Below are 19,354 nucleotides of genomic sequence, written 5' to 3'. Positions count from 1 at the left end.
GTCCGTAGTGTTCCAAGGAAGCCTCTACAGCCTGAATTTATCAGGACAGAAGAATGAAATTTAATACTTTTAATGTAGATTAAAACATTTTGCGTTTTTTCAGAGGGAGGATTTTCTGAATTTTAAAAGTTTTACTTATTTCACCTTAACCACAAGCTGCCCCAAGTTTGGCTTGTGCTGATCTGAGCCAGGTAGGGCACGTTTAGAAAACAAATTAAGTTGCAGTGAATGTGCTCTGGGAATATAGACACACTGAGATACTTCGTATGAGCCCTGGTAAAATGGCTAAACCCTTTAGGGTGGGATTTTCAAAGATCTTAAGGGAGTTACCCAATTCCTATTAATTTTTTACATTGTTTAAAAATGTCACCCTGAATGACTCTCTTGCATGTAGCTGCCTTCTTCTAAACAGATCCCAGAATGCTGTATAAGAGTTTAATTGGCATTAGATTAGGGCTACCCCACCCTCTGCATGGGTGAGTTACTGTACAGAGATCAAGGGCTGAATATTTCCCAATGTGTACCGTGGATCAGTCTAACTTTGCACTGGAGGGGTTGGTGAAGAAGAAAACATGGGAAGTATTGAAAGTTTCCTCAGTGCTTTGGAATGTGAGATGGATTAATGGATGGCACAGGTAGTCAAACAAAGATGGAAGATGATTGCTCTTTATTTCAGGAATATCCCCGCTGTGTGAACAAGAATTACTCTTGCCACATCCAAGGTGAATTATATCAGCAGTTTAACGCTCACATCACCACTATAAAACTATAGAAATGTAGGGCTTGAAGGGACCTTGAGAGGTCAGCTAGTCCAGCCTCCTGTGCTAAGACAGGACCAGATATACCTGTTCTAGACCATCCCTGACAGGTGTTTGTTTAACCTGTTCTTAAACAATGTGACATTATAGAACAGGAAGTGAAGAAAAAAATCATATTTATTCAAATCTGGATGATGAAGTTAAGCAGACAGGATATAATTACATAAATTGGATTTTCCCTATGCTGCTGATTTGCGTTCCTACTTCTCTCAAAAAGTTCCATGAGATCTTTGAAAACTAGAGATGGTCAGGACCTGGTTTTGGGGTCTTATCCAAAAGTCTTCACCTTTGGTGACCCAGTGCCCTGAAACCACTGGATCAATAGTGATTTGGGGGAAGGGATGCCACGTTCTGTAGAATTTAAGTGTTCCGTGGAGATGTGCCATCAAAGTACTAATCCAACTCAAGCCTCCTCAGGTTGAAAGCACAAGGACAGGAATGCCAGCACAAGGGCGATGACTTGAAGTATTCAAGGAAAGTCCCCAGCATAGCTGCAGCCCTTTAGCAGCGGTAGCGTAGACACTTCCTACATCAACTGAAGGGGCTTTCCGTTGATGTAGGTAATCCACCTCTAAGAGTGGCGGTGGCTAAGTCAGTGGAAGAATTCTTCTGTCAGCCTAACCACATCTACACCAGGGCTTAGGTCTGCATAGCTTTGGTGCTCAGAGGTGTGAATTTTTCACATCCCTGAGTGATGCAGCTAGGTGAATCTAAATATTAAGTATGGGGCAGGGCTAACTCTTCCCTTATAAGAAAGGGAATGTCCTGATCCCAAACCAGTGGAGTGTTGAACCCAGTGCCCAAATGTCACTGACCTCTAGAAAGCATAACCAGAAACTAATTATAATTGACCTTCATAGCTGTTGATAGAAACATTTGACAGTGGTATTCTTAAATTTGATCTCTTGGTTATCACCTAGTGAGGAATCAATTGACAATGTTTGGGGAATCCTCAACCTGTCCTGCTTAAAGATGCTCATAGGGTGCTCTGACAATATATACAGGGCTCAGTTAACTTCAGTCATTAAACAAGATAAACTGAAATTGCTTCTGAAACACTTTGTCTTTAGACTAAAAATATGACCTCCCCAAACATCAGTTGTACTGATAGCTGAAAACAAAAGGCCTCACTTTCTCAGTAGCGAGGCACACTCTTGTCCCATTGTTTGTGTTAGAGGATTTAATCCAAACAGCATCAGCATTGTCAAACTCAGCACAAATCTAGGCACTTGTAAGAGTAAAACGTGACAAAAGGCTGGGCCCTGTGAAAGGGGAATGAGTGGCTGTAGCACAGAAGAAATGTAAACTTAATTTCTAACCTAGGGCAAACAAAACAACTAAAATGTCTCCGTGTATTCCATGGGTCACTGACTAGGTTTGAAGTCTTCAGTTGACTGTACCCAAGGATTTGATTTTTTTCAGACAGGTCTGCAGTGTCCCTAACCTACCTGTGCAGTTTTGGCCCCTCAAATAACCACCTAGTTGCCATAAATAGCGGTGTGTGGGCACAGATAGCTGACGTACATACAGCCATAGAAACTCTGGCAGCATATTAGACATACACTTGACTGCACCACTTTCTGAATATCAAGCTCTTCTTTCTCTCTCTCACACAGACAGACCCACCCACCCCTATTTAGGCTGTTCCATAACTGTGCAATGTTCCTCTGCATTAAAACATTTCTTTGGTGCATCCTAGTGCTGTGCCCAAGACAACCCCTGAGATATGAACACGTGCATCCCTAACTTCGGGAAAGTTCAGATTGGGGTCAGAACTTTGCAGTAGAAGTTGGGGAATTTAGAATGAACCTCTTTGCCTCTTCCCCCCCACACCAAAAAAAAAAAAAAAAAAAAAACCCACACACTGTGTCACACATACTCCCTTTGTACTATGCCTTTGTGCTGAAGAATAACTGCCCTTTTGTGCCTTGGCACATTGCCAATGGTTGACAGTGCCATTTTAAATTTTCATCTGAATTTTCAGCCCTCATCAGTTTAAGCCAATCCCTTAATGCTATTTTAACCTAGTTTTTTATTGTAGAAAGAAAAGGATTTAGCATTGCAAGGCACATGGTAACTTTCCATGTGTTTCACTGCGTTTGTTCTGAGGATGCATTAGTTAGCTCACCAGATAGTCCAGTTAAACTGCATTCTTGACGAGTAGCCCTTAATAGTACTGACAATTGAGACAGTTTGCCTTTCGCATGATCCTTGTATTCATCTCAGAGCTGCACAGTCCTGCAAGAAGTCAGGCTTTTTTTTTTTTGCAGCCAGGTAAACTGTGCTGTCCTGGTGCTGGGCTGCTTTCTCTCGGGGCTGATGGTATGCACCTCCTGTCGTCAGTCTTTCTAAAATCACAAATATCTCTCCTATAGTCAGCTGTTTAAAGCTGGTTACAGCTGTATTTTCAGTGTAAAAGGCTGTGACTTACATAGTGCAGTTCTGAAGTCTCACATCATATAGGACTAAATTTGGAGCATGGGACTTAGGATTGCATCCTCTGGGACAGTGGTTCTCAACTTGCAGCCCAATTAGCACACAGCTGTGGCCCATGTGACATCCTCAGGGCCATTCGGTTAGTATATATTGTATGGATGCAGCCCACATAACACAGAGAGCTACACATGCGGCCCACAATGGTAAATAGGTTGAGAACCACTGCTCTTCTAGGGTATACTTGTGTAGTGTTTTTCCTGGCCATTGTGTGTAACAGGCATGGTCTGAGCTCAGGACTGGGAGCCCCAAATGCTGAAGTTCTTTTCCTAGCTTGGACACTAACTCCCTCTGTCTCTTTGGGCAAGTCCACTGAACTGCCCTCCCTGCCTCAGTTCCCTCATCTCTAGAATGGGGTGGGGGAATACTTAGTTGAGGATTTATTAGCTAAAATTTGGCATGCCTTACTTTCTAGCAAAGTGTGTGTACATAAAGTAAATGTGCCCATTTCACTTTGTCTTGTTTTCTATTTGGTAAATACTGCTTTTCTTACATATTTTGGATACTATTGAAATTCATATGTATTCTCTTCTGTCCTGCACACTTGGATACATCAGTACATACACATAATATCAAGAGCCCTGGGAACTGTTGACTGATGGACTAAATGCATTATGAGATCTTGACACGTATTGTGGGGCCTATAGAAATAACGTTTTTTATTTACTTCAGTTTCTCATGACTGAAATGGTGAATTTTAAAATATAGAATGCTCCTCAGACGGTTGTAGCTATTTTAAAGGAAGTCAGTTTTGGGTCTTAGCTTTTGATCCATCTCTCTAAAATATGTAGGTCTCTGAAGTTTGTCATCAATGGACAGTATTGCTTTTGCCAGTAGGCCTAAAAGGATCAAAAATAAGTTGGGGGAGAATTAAAGGGCTAACTCAGTGATACTCGGACGGAGGCTCTCAAGCAGCAAGTGGCTCTTTGCAGCACAGGATATTAAAACACTCTCTGATTGAATCTATAGCACTATAGTAAATGAAACAGTGAATTTACACGACTGTGGCTTTTTGGTAAACCTGATCCCTAATATGGCTCCTGAACCACTGAGGTGGGAGTATCAGTGGGCTAAGTGATTCATCAGTGCCCAAGACCTTCCTGACTCTCTACTCAAACTCTTAACTTGCTAGAAATGTGGAAGCAGGTCCATTTTCTACACCATTGATTGCTACGTTACCTGCTATGGAATTGCAAACAGCTATTAACCCTTCTAGGCAAGGGTAGCTCTATAGATTCAATGTATTACTAAGAAAAGGAGTACTTGTGGCACCTTAGAGACTAACAGCGTATCCGATGAAGTGAGCTGAAGCTTATGCTCAAATAAATTTGTTAGTCTCTAAACAAATTTATTTGAGCATAAGCTTCAGCTCACTTCATCGGATGCATTGTTAGTCTCTAAGGTGCCACAAGTACTCCTTTTCTTTCTGCGAATACAGACAAACACGGCTGTTACTCTGAAACCTGTATTACTAAGCTAAGTGAATTTAATTTATACTCTCCCTGATTACATCTTCTTGATTATTTTGGCCCCCACTTCTCTTTAGATGTTTGAATTTCTAAGTAGACCATGTATTTATGTTGAACTGATAAATGAGATGTAGTGTAGCTTGGGTGTTTGGTGCCTGTGAGCTCTTTCTCCCCCTTCCTCCTCCCCTTGTGCTAATCTCATTTACCTTTTTATTATCCCTGCCTTCTGGTTAGTGACCTAGCAAAGGGAGGAGGGAGCAGCATGACTCTCATTGTGGTTTGGTGCATGCACTAATAACTCATTCGTCAGAGTAGATAAGATAACAGAAAGTCATCCTCTTGCCAGCAGGCTGTTGGAATTGCTCTGTGACTGGACAGAATGAGCCGTTTAAAATAGTCCTGTGCTGGAGAACACCAGCCTTTAGAAGGAACACACATTTGCCAACAGTTGAGAGCAGATTCTGCAAATGGAGAAATTCCTCTGTCTGAATAACTGAATTGGCATGTTGGCTGGCGCTCAGCCTAGTTACGGGATGGCTTTGTAGGGGAATGTTTGAAGCCAGCCAGCCTGCCTCTAACATACACCCAGCTCTCACTTTCCATCCCTGCAAACATTGCAATGGCTCCCTCTTGTAGATAGGGAAATGAAGGCCCGGAGAGTTGATGGTCACATAGTGAGTCAGTAGCAGAGCCAAGCAAAGAACCTAGCAGTTGTTATTCCTTGTCCCCTAACCATTAGACCACGTTCTGGGATGTCCATCTAGCTTTGGGGATGTGGGAAGTTTTACAGCATAGGCACTGATGAGAAAGGCAGGGGAAGTCACCTAATTTGGGACTGGGACTTGCACCAGGGTAGTTTGACGCCTTTCTTGAGTCTGTTCTGTGATTGTATGAGCACAGCCGAAACTGTCCTGTAAATCAGTGACCTCTTCTCCTTGGCCATAATGGAGACGAAATTATGTAACATGGTTATTGTTAGCACATGTTGAACAGGGCCTTTGAGAATGTTCATGGGCAGTATCACTTTTGGGGTAACTTGAGGTGCATATACAATGTGATTTTTCCTTTCCTTCCATGAGGCACAGTGTAGGGCTAATGGACTTCATGCTTCAGGTCTAGGGGTCTCAAATTCCCTGTAGTGACGTTCCTTCTAATTCATGATCGTGCTCCCTGCCTCCCCTCTGCTGATTGAAGAAATGTGGCAATTACAGCTATTGCTGCCATGGAAAAGTAACACTAGGAAATACTTAATGTATTTTTAGCTGCTTTTCATGTAGTTTGGTAGCTAGAAATAGTAAAAGCCAGCCAGCATCATGTGACTGGGGGCCATGCTTTGGGAACTACAGCTCTAGGCATTAGTTCTTTTCAGAAGGGGAGCTGAAGAATAGACTCTATCCTTTTTCTGGACTAGGACATACTGTTGTAGGCCTTAATGACCTCAGTGCCTCTGGAATCCTCCTCTTTGCTATGGTCCATGAATAGCTTCCAGAATTCTTCCTTGTTTATCGCATCAAACGCTTAACGATGTGTCCATATGTTCGTATTATCCTGCAGACCAAGCCTCTTCGGTCTTGCTGATGCGGGCCATTCCCCTCTGCCAAGCAAAACTAGTCTGTGAGACATCTGCTGAGCATAGTTTTAATATCTTGAATAAGCCTGTACTTCCAGCTGTAAATTGCTATCGGGGGAGAAGACACCTGCTGGTGGTTTGGGCAGTCCCTGTGTTAGTTGTAGCTGTTACACCGTGTGCCTGGGGGAACTGGGCAGAGCCTGAACATTCCTGGGGATCTCCTGAATTGTGCTGTTTTGGTTGAACTCGTTTGAACAAGGTGGAGAGTTCATTCTGTCACCTCTTCTCAAAAGCCAAGTGACTCAGGCAGGTGGAAAATCAAATCATCTGGTAAACACGTAAATTGTCAATTGTGTAGCAAGGTGGGAGTTATGGATGCTGTTTAAAATGTTAGCAGGATATTTACAAGCCAAGTAACCCTGCTCGCTCTCACTTTTCTGAAGTAGGAGTTGGAAATTAGAACTGCTCATGGAAAGTGGTTGGAAGAACAGCCACTTACAGTTTTGTTTCTTAAAGCACTTTAACTGTTTCTTTGAGCATTTGTATTTAATTTCCTTGCATCATGATTCGTGGGTGGCTTGAATTTGGAACGGACTCCAAGTCAGCCCTAGTGCTTGTGTACCTTATTTGGAGAAGGAGCTGCACAAATAATTTTTTTTGCAAGAAGAAGGGATCTAAGGGTCTGGGCCCAGAAGTGGTAGATTCGATGCTGTGGTTGGAAGTTGCTCTGATTTCAGTTGTCAATCTTCTCTTGATGATGGATGAAGACCAAATAGCCATGTTGTTTCTGTAGATCTGACAGCTGCCTTTGATACTGATAGCCCTGAAATGTCAACATGTCTGCAGACTCTAGAAGTGATAGAGACCCAGCGGTTCTCAAACTGCAGTTCTCAAACTGTGGGTTGGGACCCCACCTGGGGCAGTGAGGCTCATGCTGTGGCCCCCTCTCCCCTCCCACCCGGGGCAGTGGGGCTCAGGCTCTCTCTACCCCTCCCTTGGGGTCATGTAGTAACTTTGTTGTCAGATGGGGTCATGGTGCAATGACGTTTGAGAACCCTGTAAACGGAGTCTGTCTTAGGCGGCGTTTAGCACTAGAGTATCTACGTGATTGAGTGTCTCTCTGCTTTTCTACTGGAGAGAAGCTGGAAGCAGTATTGGACAATTGCTTATCTCCCCAGAGAGGATGCTAATGGCATGCTGTGGGGTTTACTCCTCCTGTTCAACGTGCATGCAAGGCTGTTAATAGTTAGTGTGAGGGTCTGGGTTACGATGACATCAGGACCTTTGATGCTTGTCACTTGTGCAAAATATGTTTGCACCATTACTGTTTTAAATGTCAGGCCCTAATTTTATTTTTGTCCAGATGGGTTTAAGGGGGCACTTTCAATTCCAGTACTTGGTAGAGTCCATGTTGTTCAGGGAGGGAGAGAGATTGGGGGAGAAGGTAAGTGTCCTTCCACCTGCCCTCTCTAGTTTAAACCCTCTCTTTTGTGAGGTGTATCTATTTTTGTATGATCACCGTAACCCATTAAACACTCAGCTGCTAAAAACCAAAGGGAGGAAACTAAACTTGGAGAAGTTGACTCCTGATACATCCCTGGGCCCAGCGGGAAATAGAGGCCTAGGTTCCCCCACTTGCTATTCTCAGTCCTGGCCCAGTGTCAGAAAAGCACAGTTACGAGATATCCGTCTGTGAAGTCGTGTCATGCTGCTACTTTTTTCTAACCTAATTTTGACATGATTTTATCAATCATCATCTTCATCAATCATCATCAACTACTAGAGCCAGCGCCAGCATTTTCATGGTAAAATGGTTACTTCCTAACAAGCAGCTTGAAAACAATCTGCTGCAAAAATCATGTTGCAGTTGAACTGTGGCTGGAGTGGATGGGAGAGCATGCTGTGAGCATGATGTGGCTCAAGGCTGGCGAGTCTCATCAGTTGCCAGGGCTAGAGGTGTTTTGGGACCAGTACAAAAGTTTTCAGTGCTTGTAACCTCTTCCAGTCACTGGTCCCAGAAGAGAAGCGTTCAGTCATTGGTGCGACTGCTGGAGGCATGCCTCTAAAAACATTGCAACCAATTCTCCAAAACATCACAGGTGTAACAAAGAGCAGGCATGTACTGGAGACAACCCCAAAGGAAGTTTAAATATAAAGGGACATACAACAGAGGTGATCAAAGAATACCTAGTATATCCCCCAGCTAGAAACAGCCCACAGGGGTTTACCGTATAGAGCAGGTGATCAATCAGCTTCAACATTGAGGAGACCCCTGTGAAATCTCCAGGTCCCAGTGTGCACTGCTTCCCTTTGGTGCAAGCAGTCTCCCGAGGCAGCAGCTACGCATTAAAGATGAGGTATGTTCTGGGGCTGGTGACCTCTCTCATGTTTCTTGCCAGTGGACTAGTGATTTTTATATGCACATGCGAGTCGGGGCCTAAACAACTTTCAAGGGTCCCTGTTTAATGGGAAGTAAAAATTGGAAGTCAAGGAGCAGAACCAAGCAGAGGGATCCCAGTGCATGGGGTTCATTTTCTAGGCTCTAAGCGGCTGGCACGTTTTGTTCTGGAGAAGCTGCGAGTTATTTCTGTAGCTTTCCTAGCAGGGTGGAGGATCCTGCTGCTCTGCCAGCCCAAGTGATCCACTGGAGCAGCATGTTCACAGGGTATATTTAGCCATTGATGGCTTGTATGGGGCTTGTGTAACATGACGCTGCAATACAGCCTTGCTTGGAATCTGTGTGGTTTATATTAAAAAAAGGAAAAACGTGTCTCCAGTGTTCAGCTGAGCATAAATCTGCCTAATGCGGCACAGGAGTTCTGTGTTCTGTGAATACAAGACTCCTCTATTCATATGAGGAGGCCTTCTCTGCAGCTGCTGAAATAGGGACTTTAACGTGTGCCCTGTGGTTTCCCATCCAATGCACAGGTGCTTTTCTTGGCTCTGGCTGGCAGGAATCTGATTGTGCAGAAGGCAGGGCTGTTCTCGGGTTGGGTCCCTCTCCCAGTCTCCCTACGCCTTGAGACTTTAGCTGTCCATTTCTAGATGTGGATTCAGGAATGTTCAGACCTTCCCAGAGGGCTTAGTTTTCTTGTGCATGCTGGCATAGACGCTGTACCCAGAGTCCTAGGCTGTCAAATTGTTGTGTCCCTTCTGTTTAACGTTTGGCTGTTCATTGATCACAGTTGGGATGGCAGAGAGGACAGCTAATGTTTGTCCTTACCTGGCAGTCCAGCTGTACAGATTGTATTACGTGGGTATTCTTCTCTTTGCTTTCCTCTGTGCTGTGTCCTGTTGGCACTCCTTCCCTGTGTTCTGTACATTCTAGTAGGTAAATACATCTCTGGATTTGCACCAAAAACATTTGGGCTCTGCGTTAGTGACCATCAGAGACCTTCGCGCTCATCACTCAAATGCTTGCCTTGTGCCACTTTATCTACAGAAACAGCCTGATAATGATAATGAGACTAATTTCTCAATGTCCTCAAACTTGGGAGGGGCGGGGGAGAAGGGATTTATGCTTTGCATTCAAGTTGGCGTTTCTGAAGTGCCTGCTGGCAGCAGCTATGAGCATCTGACTAGAGTTGGTCATGCTGCTTTAAACAGCGTAATTCATTTCTCTTGAATAATATCCTCCTGCTTTGATTGTTAAACCAGCAGAACAGCTGATTGGAAATGGGTTTTTCCTGCGTTGGGCCCTTTTGCAGCCATGCTACTTGTAACTTACAAACTTTGTCCCCAGTTCATAGCCAGCTAGAATCTTTTCCCCCCTGAGACTGGTCAGACCCTTCTCTGAGTGCGTCACAGGATGGGCCTGGCCTTTGTTACACCTTCCACTGTGAATCTTTCACATTTCCTCCTTCTCCGTGCAGTCCAAGCCTCTCCCTCCCTTTGCAGAGGCAGCAGGTTCATTTCCCAGCTGAGTGTCATGTATGGCCCTCGCGAATTGCTACTGTATCATTTATCTGAGACATGTCTGTGCTTACTTAAATCCCAAGAGTATGTTAAGATATGAGGCTACAGGTAAAGGAATGATGAGGCAGAGAATCAGGGCAGGGAAACTGCCTGTGTGTGTTTTAAATGAGACACAAAATTCCCATTCCCTGGCTTGTAAAACACATGATTCAAGCAGGAAATCCTGCAGCTTGATCACCCCTTGTAACAATACTGGTTCTGGCAGGACCCAACTGAGGGTGTCAATTCAGGACAAATTGCTTCAAGCAGGGCAATTACAGCCCAAGGCTGGGGTTTCTATGCACACCAAAGCAAACCAAACCAGCCAATCAGAGAAGACTTTGGTTTTACCCCACTGGTTAACCACAAGTCACACAAGCAAAACCATAACCTTGTCTTAGACACCTCATTTGACCCCTTTATATAAGATTTGGTGCCACTACAGGACCTTGGTTGCAACGATGATCTATACGGTCCCAGATTATGTTAATAACGTCACACCCCTGCACTCCTGTGCTATGTCCGTTCCCCGTACAGGATCAGATGTGTTCATGTGGGGTTGGGTCACTTCAGTTCATTCTCATGCTGCTTATCTTGTTAAGGATGCTGTAACACAGCTAGTTTGCAGGTGCAGAGGTGGTGGTGGTGTCCTGTGTTATAGGTAGTGGGGTAGAAAGGAAGAGAGAGAGAGATGCATGAAATTCAGGGACACGAAAGTATCTGATGGAGACAAGGGAAAGTGTGGGAGAGAGGTGGGAGTGGTTAGAGAGGAGAAAGGAGCTGAAGGTCTCTTAGCCCATCCTTGTCTGGGAGGAGAGAAGAGGTCCTGCATGAACGAAACAGAATTATAGGGGGAGCTGTAGCAATTCCCATTCTGAGGTTGTGAGACACTTTTCATTATAATTGATTAATGCTTTTGTGCAAAAGCTCCAACACACCAATGCTGGAAGCAGTCCTTTGAAATTTGGCAGGGAAGAAGTCCTGGGACTACAGAAAGTGTCTTTTTCTTTGTCCCATTAAGTTTTGTTCTGGGATGGCTGAGAGATCAATAAGTGAAATAATGATTTCTGTTGTCTCACTTGCATTTGTCTGGGAACTTTTGGTAGTCTGCTAAAATAACAGAACACACAGACGTTCCAGAGTGACCACCCCGCTGCAGGAACTACCACATGGGGAACACCTGGGAGCTGCCAGAGATGCTGTAGCAGCAAAAGTTGAAGGGGGAGCTGAGCAGGGCTCTCTGTTATGCTTTTGGACCCAGGACATGGCAGCAACAGTCAATCCCTGTCTCTGGGGGCCCCACATGGAGCGGTAGCTCCCTCCCTCCTGGAGGGGTGGGAGGAGAGGCCTGGGCCAGGCTCCCCAGCATATGGTGCCAGCAGCTCATCCCCACTCTGGGATAACAGCCCTTCTCTCACTGCCAGCTAATGTAATTAGTCCTGTAGCTCAGGTACTTGAGGTCAGTGCTGAAGGTTCAAGCGTCAAACCCTGATGCATGATGTCAGGGGGTTGCTACACTTCTACATGGTGGAACTCATTTTCACCTTATTTTTAAAAAGTAGGAAATTTATACCAAAAACTGCATTAAAAACATCATTTAGGTTGCAAAGTCAAGCACTAGAAAATTCCAGATTTAAATTTTCCAATGTAACCTTCATTCTGCCCCCTGATGTCTTTGCATTATGATACGGTTATTCAGTCTTTCCACAGGACCTGTGTGTCATTCATTGCACAGGCTGGATGCACAAGCTGACCAAATTAAAGTTGCACAGACAACCAAATGTTTCCTAACTTTTGACTGCTTGGCATTGCAACTCAAATAACTTTCTTTTAACAGTATTTCTGTAGGTATTTACTTTATACAGACACACGGCATGCCCTGTGCTCTCACGTTTATCTTCCTGTGCCAGAAGGCATGGGAGAACTCGGAGCAAATGTTTTTTACCTAAGAGCAACTAGAGGGGTTTTCTGTCTATTTGCCTGGAGACAAAGGTGTTCGTTTTTGGTTGTTTTTTTTTTTTTTTTTAAAGATTTTGATTTTTTGAACAAGAAGCACAGATCTTAAAAAGGAAAAAAAATTTTTTTTTTCCTTTGGGCTGCTGAAAAGCAGGTTTTAAGCTGAAAGCAGTTAAGTTTTTTTTTCTCTGCTTGGGGGCCAGAGCAGAGACAAAAGGGAATTGTCTTTTGTGAGCTGGAGTTTTCTCTACCTAAAGGCAGGGAAATTTATAAGTCTTCACAGACCTGAAGAAGTTCCCCCCCTTTCCCCCCCCCAAGAGCAACTAGAGGGGTTTTCTATTTGCCTAGAGACAAAGGTGTTAGGGGTTTTTTTTAAAGGATTTTTCTGTAGGCTGACAGTCACTATCAGAGAACATAGGTATCCGGACAGCACAGCAAAATTTTACAAACCAGCGTTTTTTTTTGTTTTCTTTCTAACTCTCGGGTGTAAAGTTAGTTAAAAACAGAGAGGTTAGGATGACAGACTGCACTGTTCAGCAGAAGCTGGAATTAGCCAGATTTGAGGCTGAGGAAAGACAAAAGGAACATGAAAGACGGGTAGAACTCAGACAGATGGAGATGGATGCACAAGCAGCCAAAGAAAAAGAAATGGAGGCTGCCCACAGGAGAGCTATGGAGGCAAGGGACAAAGATCTGGAGAAGGAAAAAGAGAGGAAGCATGCGGAGGAGGAAAAGGAAAACGAGAGGAAGCATGCACTGGAGATGGAGAAGGCAAAGGCTCAGCAGAATATGCCAACAAACCCTAGCAATCCTTCTCCAGGTACCACTTCCCATCCAAGAAAGTTCCCCACCTACAAGGCAGGCGATGATACCGAGGCCTTCTTAGAAAACTTCGAAAGGGCCTGCCTTGGGTACAGCATCTCTACAGACCAACACATGGTAGAGCTGAGGCCGCAGCTCAGTGGACCCTTAGCTGAGGTGGCGGCTGAAATGCCTAAGGAATGCATGAACCAGTATGAACTGTTTAAAACCAAGGCGAAAGTCAGAATGGGGTTAATGCCCAAGCATTCCTGTCGGCGGATCAGAGCCCTAAGGTGGAAACCAGACATGTCATTTACCCTACCGTCATGCCTACCGCATTGTGAAACATTGGGATGCCTGGATATCGGGAGCAAGTGTTAAATCTCCAGAAGATTTGCCCTTCCTAATGCAAATGGAGCAGTTCTTAGAGGGTGTTCCTGAGGAAATAGAAAGATACATCCTAGATGGGAAGCCCAGAACTGTAATCGAGGCGGGGGAGATTGGAGCCAAATGGGTGGAGGTGGCAGAAAAGAAAAAAACTGGTCGCAGTTGGAGCAGATACCAGAAGGGACAACCTCAGACCACACCCTACTACTGGGGGCAGCCCAAGGCCCCAACTACACACCAAGGAACCCTCCAGACACCTTATCGTCCCACCACACTGTTCTCCAGCAACCCACCTTCTCCCAGTGACCCATTAGCTGGATGATGTTTTAAATGTAACGAGCCGGGGCATGTAAAGGCCAATTGCCCCAAGAACCCCAACAGATGACAATTCATTGCACCGGAATCACAACAGAGGTCCTCAGGCCCAGGTACCTCCCAGATACGCTTGGAGCGGAGGGAAACTGTGAGTGTGGGCGGGAAGAAGGTCACCGCGTGGAGGGACACTGGAGCACAAGTGTCGGCTATCCATGCTTCCTTAGTGGACTCCAATTTAATCGACCCAGAGATCCAAGTGACAATTCAACCCTTCAAGTCCAACTCTTTCAGTTTGCCTACAGCCAAGTTGCCCGTCCAGTACAACGGCTGGTCAGGAACGTGGACTTTTGCAGTCTATGATGATTATCCCATCCTTATGCTGTTAGGGGAAGACTTGGCCAATCGTGTGACGCTAGCCAAGAGGGTGGGAATGATCACCCGCAACCAGGCTAAACAAGCCGTCATGCCTAATTCTATTCCGGAAACTTCTACCAGGACCCGGTCAGAGGTGATGAACCCAGACCCCAGGCCAATGTCTGCAACAGCAGTAGTGGATCCAGTCCCAGAGACCCAGACAGAGCCAGAACCGGAACCGGCGGAACAACTAGCACCAGACCCATTGCCAGCATTGAATCTAGTACTTGCAACCCCAACACCAGAGGGCCCCACCGAACCTGAACCGGCAGCAGCCCATAACCCTACACCAGAGGCTCAGCCGGAGTCTGAACCCCAACATAGTGCACCAGCGGAGAGCGGTTCACAGTCCACAGAAACAGCCCCATCCCCTACATCGCTTCCAGAGGGACCAAGCATAGGTCAACAATCCAATGAGGAACTGATGTCTCCAGCATCAAGGGAACAATTCCAGACCTAACAGGAAGCAGATGAAAGCCTCCAGAGAGCTTGGTTGGCGGCACGGAGCAACCCATCGCCTCTCAGCTCTTCTAATCGATCCAGATTTGTTGTAGAAAGAGGACTTTTAGATGAGGAAGCTCTTTCTGGTGGACACCAGGAAGACTGGGATCCTCAGAGACAGTTGGTAGTTCCAACTAAGTACCGGGTCAAGCTCTTGAGCTTAGCCCCCGATCATCCTAGTGGCCATGCTGGGATGAACAGGACCAAAGACCGTTTGGGGAGATCATTCCACTGGGAGGGAATGGGCAAGGATGTTTCTACCTATGTCCGGTCTTGTGAGGTATGCCAAAAAGTGGGAAAAACCCCAAGACCACGTCAAAGCCCCTCTCCAACCACTCCCCATCATTGAAGTTCCCTTTCAGCGAGTAGCTGAGGATATTCTGGGTCCTTTTCCGAAAAAGACACCCAGAGGAAAGCAGTACATACTGACTTTCATGGATTTTGCTACCCGATGGCCGGAAGCAGGAGCTCTAAGCAACACCAGGGCTAAAAGTGTGTGCCAGGCACTAGCAGACATTTTTGGCAGGGTAGGTTGGCCCTCCGACATCCTCACAGATGCAGGAACTAATTTCCTGGCAGCAACTATGGAAAGCCTTTGGGAAGCTCATGGGGTAAATCACTTGGTTGCCACTCCTTACCATCATCAAACAAATGGCCTGGTGGAGAAGTTTAATGGAACTTTGCGGGCCATGATACGTAAATTCGTAAATGAGCACTCCAATGATTGGGACCTAGTGTTGCAGCAGTTGCTCTTTGCCTACAGAGCTGTACCACGTCCCAGTTTAGGGTTTTCACTATTTGAACTTGTATATGGCCATGAGGTTAAGGGGCCATTACAGTTGGTGAAGCAGCAATGGGAGGGATTTACACCTTCTCCAGGAACTAACATTCTGGACTTTGTAATCAACCTACAAAACACCCTCCGAACCTCTCTAGCCCTTGCTAAAGAAAACCTACAGGATGCTCAAAAAGAGCAAAAAGCCTGGTATGATAAACATGCCAGAGAGCGTTCCTTCAAAGTAGGGGACCAGGTCATGGTCTTAAAGGCGCTCCAGACCCATAAAATGGAAGCGTCGTGGGAAGGGCCATTCATGGTCCAGGAGTGCCTGGGAGCTGTTAATTGTCTCCTAGCATTCCCCACCTCAAACCGAAAGCCTAAGGTGTACCGTATTAATTCTCTAAAGCCCTTTTATTCCAGAGAATTCAAGGTTTTTCAGTTTACAGCCCAGGGAGGAGATGACGCTGAGTGGCCTGAAGGTGTCTACTACGATGGAAAAAGTGCTGGTGGTGTGGAAGAGGTGAACCTCTCCATGACCCCTGGGCGTATGCAGCGACAGCAGATCAGGGAGCTGTGCACTAGCTACGCGCCGACGTTCTCAGCCACCCCAGGACTGACTGAACGGGCATACCAGTCCATTGACACAGGTAATGCTCACCCAATTAAAGTCCAACCTTAGCCAAGGAAAGAAACAGGCACTGCAAGTCAGCGTAGCAAACACAGATTCCTAGTAACATTGGAACTACTGCACTTCACTTCCGTGCAGGGCACCAGACGTTACTGGTGGCTTTCAGCCTCAGATTGTTCTCTCGAGGCATCCCTAATCCTTGCAGCCCCATGCTGGGCCCGTTTAATAGCCTTGCTGTCTGGCTGTTCAAATTCAGCCTCTAGGTGTTGAACCTCTGAGTTCCATGCCTGAGTGAAACTTTCACCCTTCCCTTCACAAATGTTATGGAGGGTACAGCATGCAGATATAACCGTGGGGATGCTGTCATCAGCCAAGTGCAGCTTCCCATACAGACAGCGCCAGTGGCCCTTTAAATGGCCAAAAGCACACTCCACAGACATTCTGCCCTGGCTCAGCCTGTTGTTGAACTGCTCCTTGCTGTTGTCAAAACCCTATGTAGGGTTTCATGAGCCACGGCATTAAAGAGTAAGCAGGGTCTCCAAGGATCACAAGGGCATTTCGACTTCCCCTACGTTGATCTTCTGGTCAGGGAAAAAAGTCCCGGCTTGCAGCTTCCTGAACAGGCCAGTGTTCCAAAAGATGTGTGCACCATGCACCTTTCCGGGCCAGCCTGCGTTAATGTCAATGAAACGCCCACAGTGATCCACAAGTGCCTGGAGAACCATAGAGAAATACCCCTTCTGATTAACGTACTCGGAGGCTAGGTGGGCTGGTGCCAGAATTGGAATGTGTGTGCCATCTATCGCCTCTCTGCAGGTGGGGAAACCCATTTGTGCAAAGCCATCCACAATGTCATGCGCATTGCCCAGAGTCACGGTTCTTCTGAGCAGGATGTGATTAATGGCCCTGCAAACTTGCATCAACACGATTCCAGCGGTCAACTTTCCAACTCCACAAACTGGTTAGCGCCTGATCGGTAGCTGTCTGGAGTTGCCAGCTTCCAGATTGCAATAGCCACCCGCTTCTCCACCGTCAGGGCAGCTCTCAATCTCGTGTCCTTGAGACGCAGGGTGGGTGCGAGCTCCTCACCCAGTCCCATGAAAGTGGCTTTTCTCATCCGAAAGTTCTGGAGCCACTGTTCGTCATCCCAGACTTGCATGACGATGTGATCCCACCACTCAGTGCTTGTTTCCTGAACCCAAGAGCGGTGTTCCACTGTGGTGAGCATGTCTGTGAATGCCACAAGCAATCTCGTGCCATATGCGTTATGCGAGTCAACATCATCGTCGGAGCCCTCGCTATCAGTTTGTAGCTTAAGGAGTAACTCGACTGCAATTCGTGACGTGCTGGCGTGACCCATCAGCATATTCCTCACAAGTTTAGAATCCATTCCCGGAGACCGAAAGGGAAGACGGTGTGCACAGTACAAAAAACATTGGAAGATGTCGCCAAATGTGGACGGAAGCACAGGGATTGCTGGGATGCAAATCAGTGCATAACAGGGTGTTGGGACAGGATCCAGAATGCCCCACACCCCCCCCCCGCCTCCTTCCCACAAGCTACAATACCAGAATGGGAAGAGGGACTCTGTGGGATAGCTGCCCATAATGCACCGCTCCCAATGCCGCTGCAAGAGCCGAAAATGTGGCCATGCCAGTGCGCTTGCAGCTGTCAGTGTGGACAGACGGCAGCACTTTCCCTGCTGTGCTCTCCGAAGGCGGGTTTAACTCACAGCGCCCTACGTCTGCAAGTGTAGCCGTGCCCTGAGAGTATAAAACAGACAGAGTGGACACGTACTGGGCCCTTCTCCTGCTCCCAACTATGCTGCAAACAACCAAGACGCTGAGAAGAAAAGACTGCAGCAGAGGAGATTGGCCCAGATTTAAGGAACAAGCCTGAATACTAAGGACTGCAATATCAGGTGGAGTGAGAAAAACTGCTTAATCTGGTTGCTTCCCAGTCTAACAGGGTTGAGAGTTTTGACCGCGTGCTTATATTTTATTTTATTTTGGTAACCACTCTGACTTGTGCTTTGACTTATAATCACTTAAAATCTATCTTTATAGTTAATAAATCTGTTTGTTTGTTGTACCTGAAGCAGTGCATTTGGTTTGAAGTGTGTCAGAGGCTCCCCTTGGGATAACAAGACTAGTACATATCAATTTCTTTGTTAAATTAACAAACTTATATACACTTGCAGCCTCCAGCGGGCATAACTGGACACTGCAATGTGGAGGTTCCTAGGGTTGTGTCTAGGACCGGAGATATTGGCTAGTGTCGTTCTCTTGCAAGTAGCTGGGAGAAGCTTACGTGTCGGAGGCTGTGCGTGAACAGCCCAGGAGTGGGGGTTCTCACTGCAGAGCAGTGTAAGGCTGGCTCCCAGAGTCAAGGATTGAAGTGGCCTCGTAGATCACTGGTCCAGATAACACCAGAGAGGAATGTCACAGCATTCTCACATGTCTGCTCATTTTTAGCATGAACACTGTGTGTTGCAAGGATTTAAATTGGTGTTTGTGTGGGAGTATTTCCAGGGGGCTGACAGCCAGCAGGGGACTAGGGGTTTGACAGAGGGAACTATTAATCTTCCATAGACTTTGCTGTGTTGCAGAGTCCTTTGCACCTTTAAGCCTCAGACCTAGCTCGAAGCACAGGCAGCATTGACTGGGGTATGTTCTAGAGCTGGCCCAGCACTTGACCTTCCCATTATAATTCTTGCATCACCATGCATTCATCCATCGGAGGCAGTTGAGAGCTGAGGAACAGAGCTGTAAACAGGGAAGTTTCAGTGGGAGTTCTGTTGGAGGAGAAGGTATTTGTATTTGTTTCTGTATTTGTATTATTTGTATGTGTAGAGGCTTGTAGGGGCTTTGTGCTGGGAGACAAGCTGAGCCCTGATTAGGGGGCGGGGCTTCTCTGAGTAGGGGTCCTAAAAGGTAGCCAGCCAGCCAGGCAGCGGCCCAGACAGCTGCTGCGGCCCAGGAGCCAGCAAACAGAGCTGTAAACAGGGGAGTTTGAGTGGGAATTCTGTAAAGGGAGTTTGTCTTGTGGTACTTGTTTGGGGTTTGTTTTTGCTGTGGGGGGTGGTGTTTTGGTGTGGTTTGTGTTTCCCAGATTAACAGGGTTTAGGTGGAAAGGCTATGGCAGATACAGAGGCAGCAGTGGGAGTGACCCATGTAGTGGAAGGCACAATGAGGATGACTGGATGTGGAAGCTGCGGTATGTACATGATCCTGGAGGGGGTACCTGGTAAGGGTTTTGTCTGCATGAAAT

General features: G+C 46.3%; 1 protein-coding gene across 2 annotated transcripts in view; it reads left to right on the top strand.

Annotated features, from left to right (window-relative positions):
• The window catches only part of RANBP10 (RAN binding protein 10), a 162,971-nt gene that overhangs the window by 76,327 nt on the left and 67,290 nt on the right, over window positions 1-19,354 (top strand). The gene's annotated exons all lie outside the window — the stretch shown is intronic.

The sequence above is a fragment of the Lepidochelys kempii genome, chromosome 12 (assembly GCF_965140265.1).
Source record: "Lepidochelys kempii isolate rLepKem1 chromosome 12, rLepKem1.hap2, whole genome shotgun sequence".
Lineage (NCBI taxonomy): Eukaryota > Metazoa > Chordata > Testudines > Cheloniidae > Lepidochelys > Lepidochelys kempii.
This window is presented reverse-complemented; position numbering and strand designations above follow the sequence as displayed.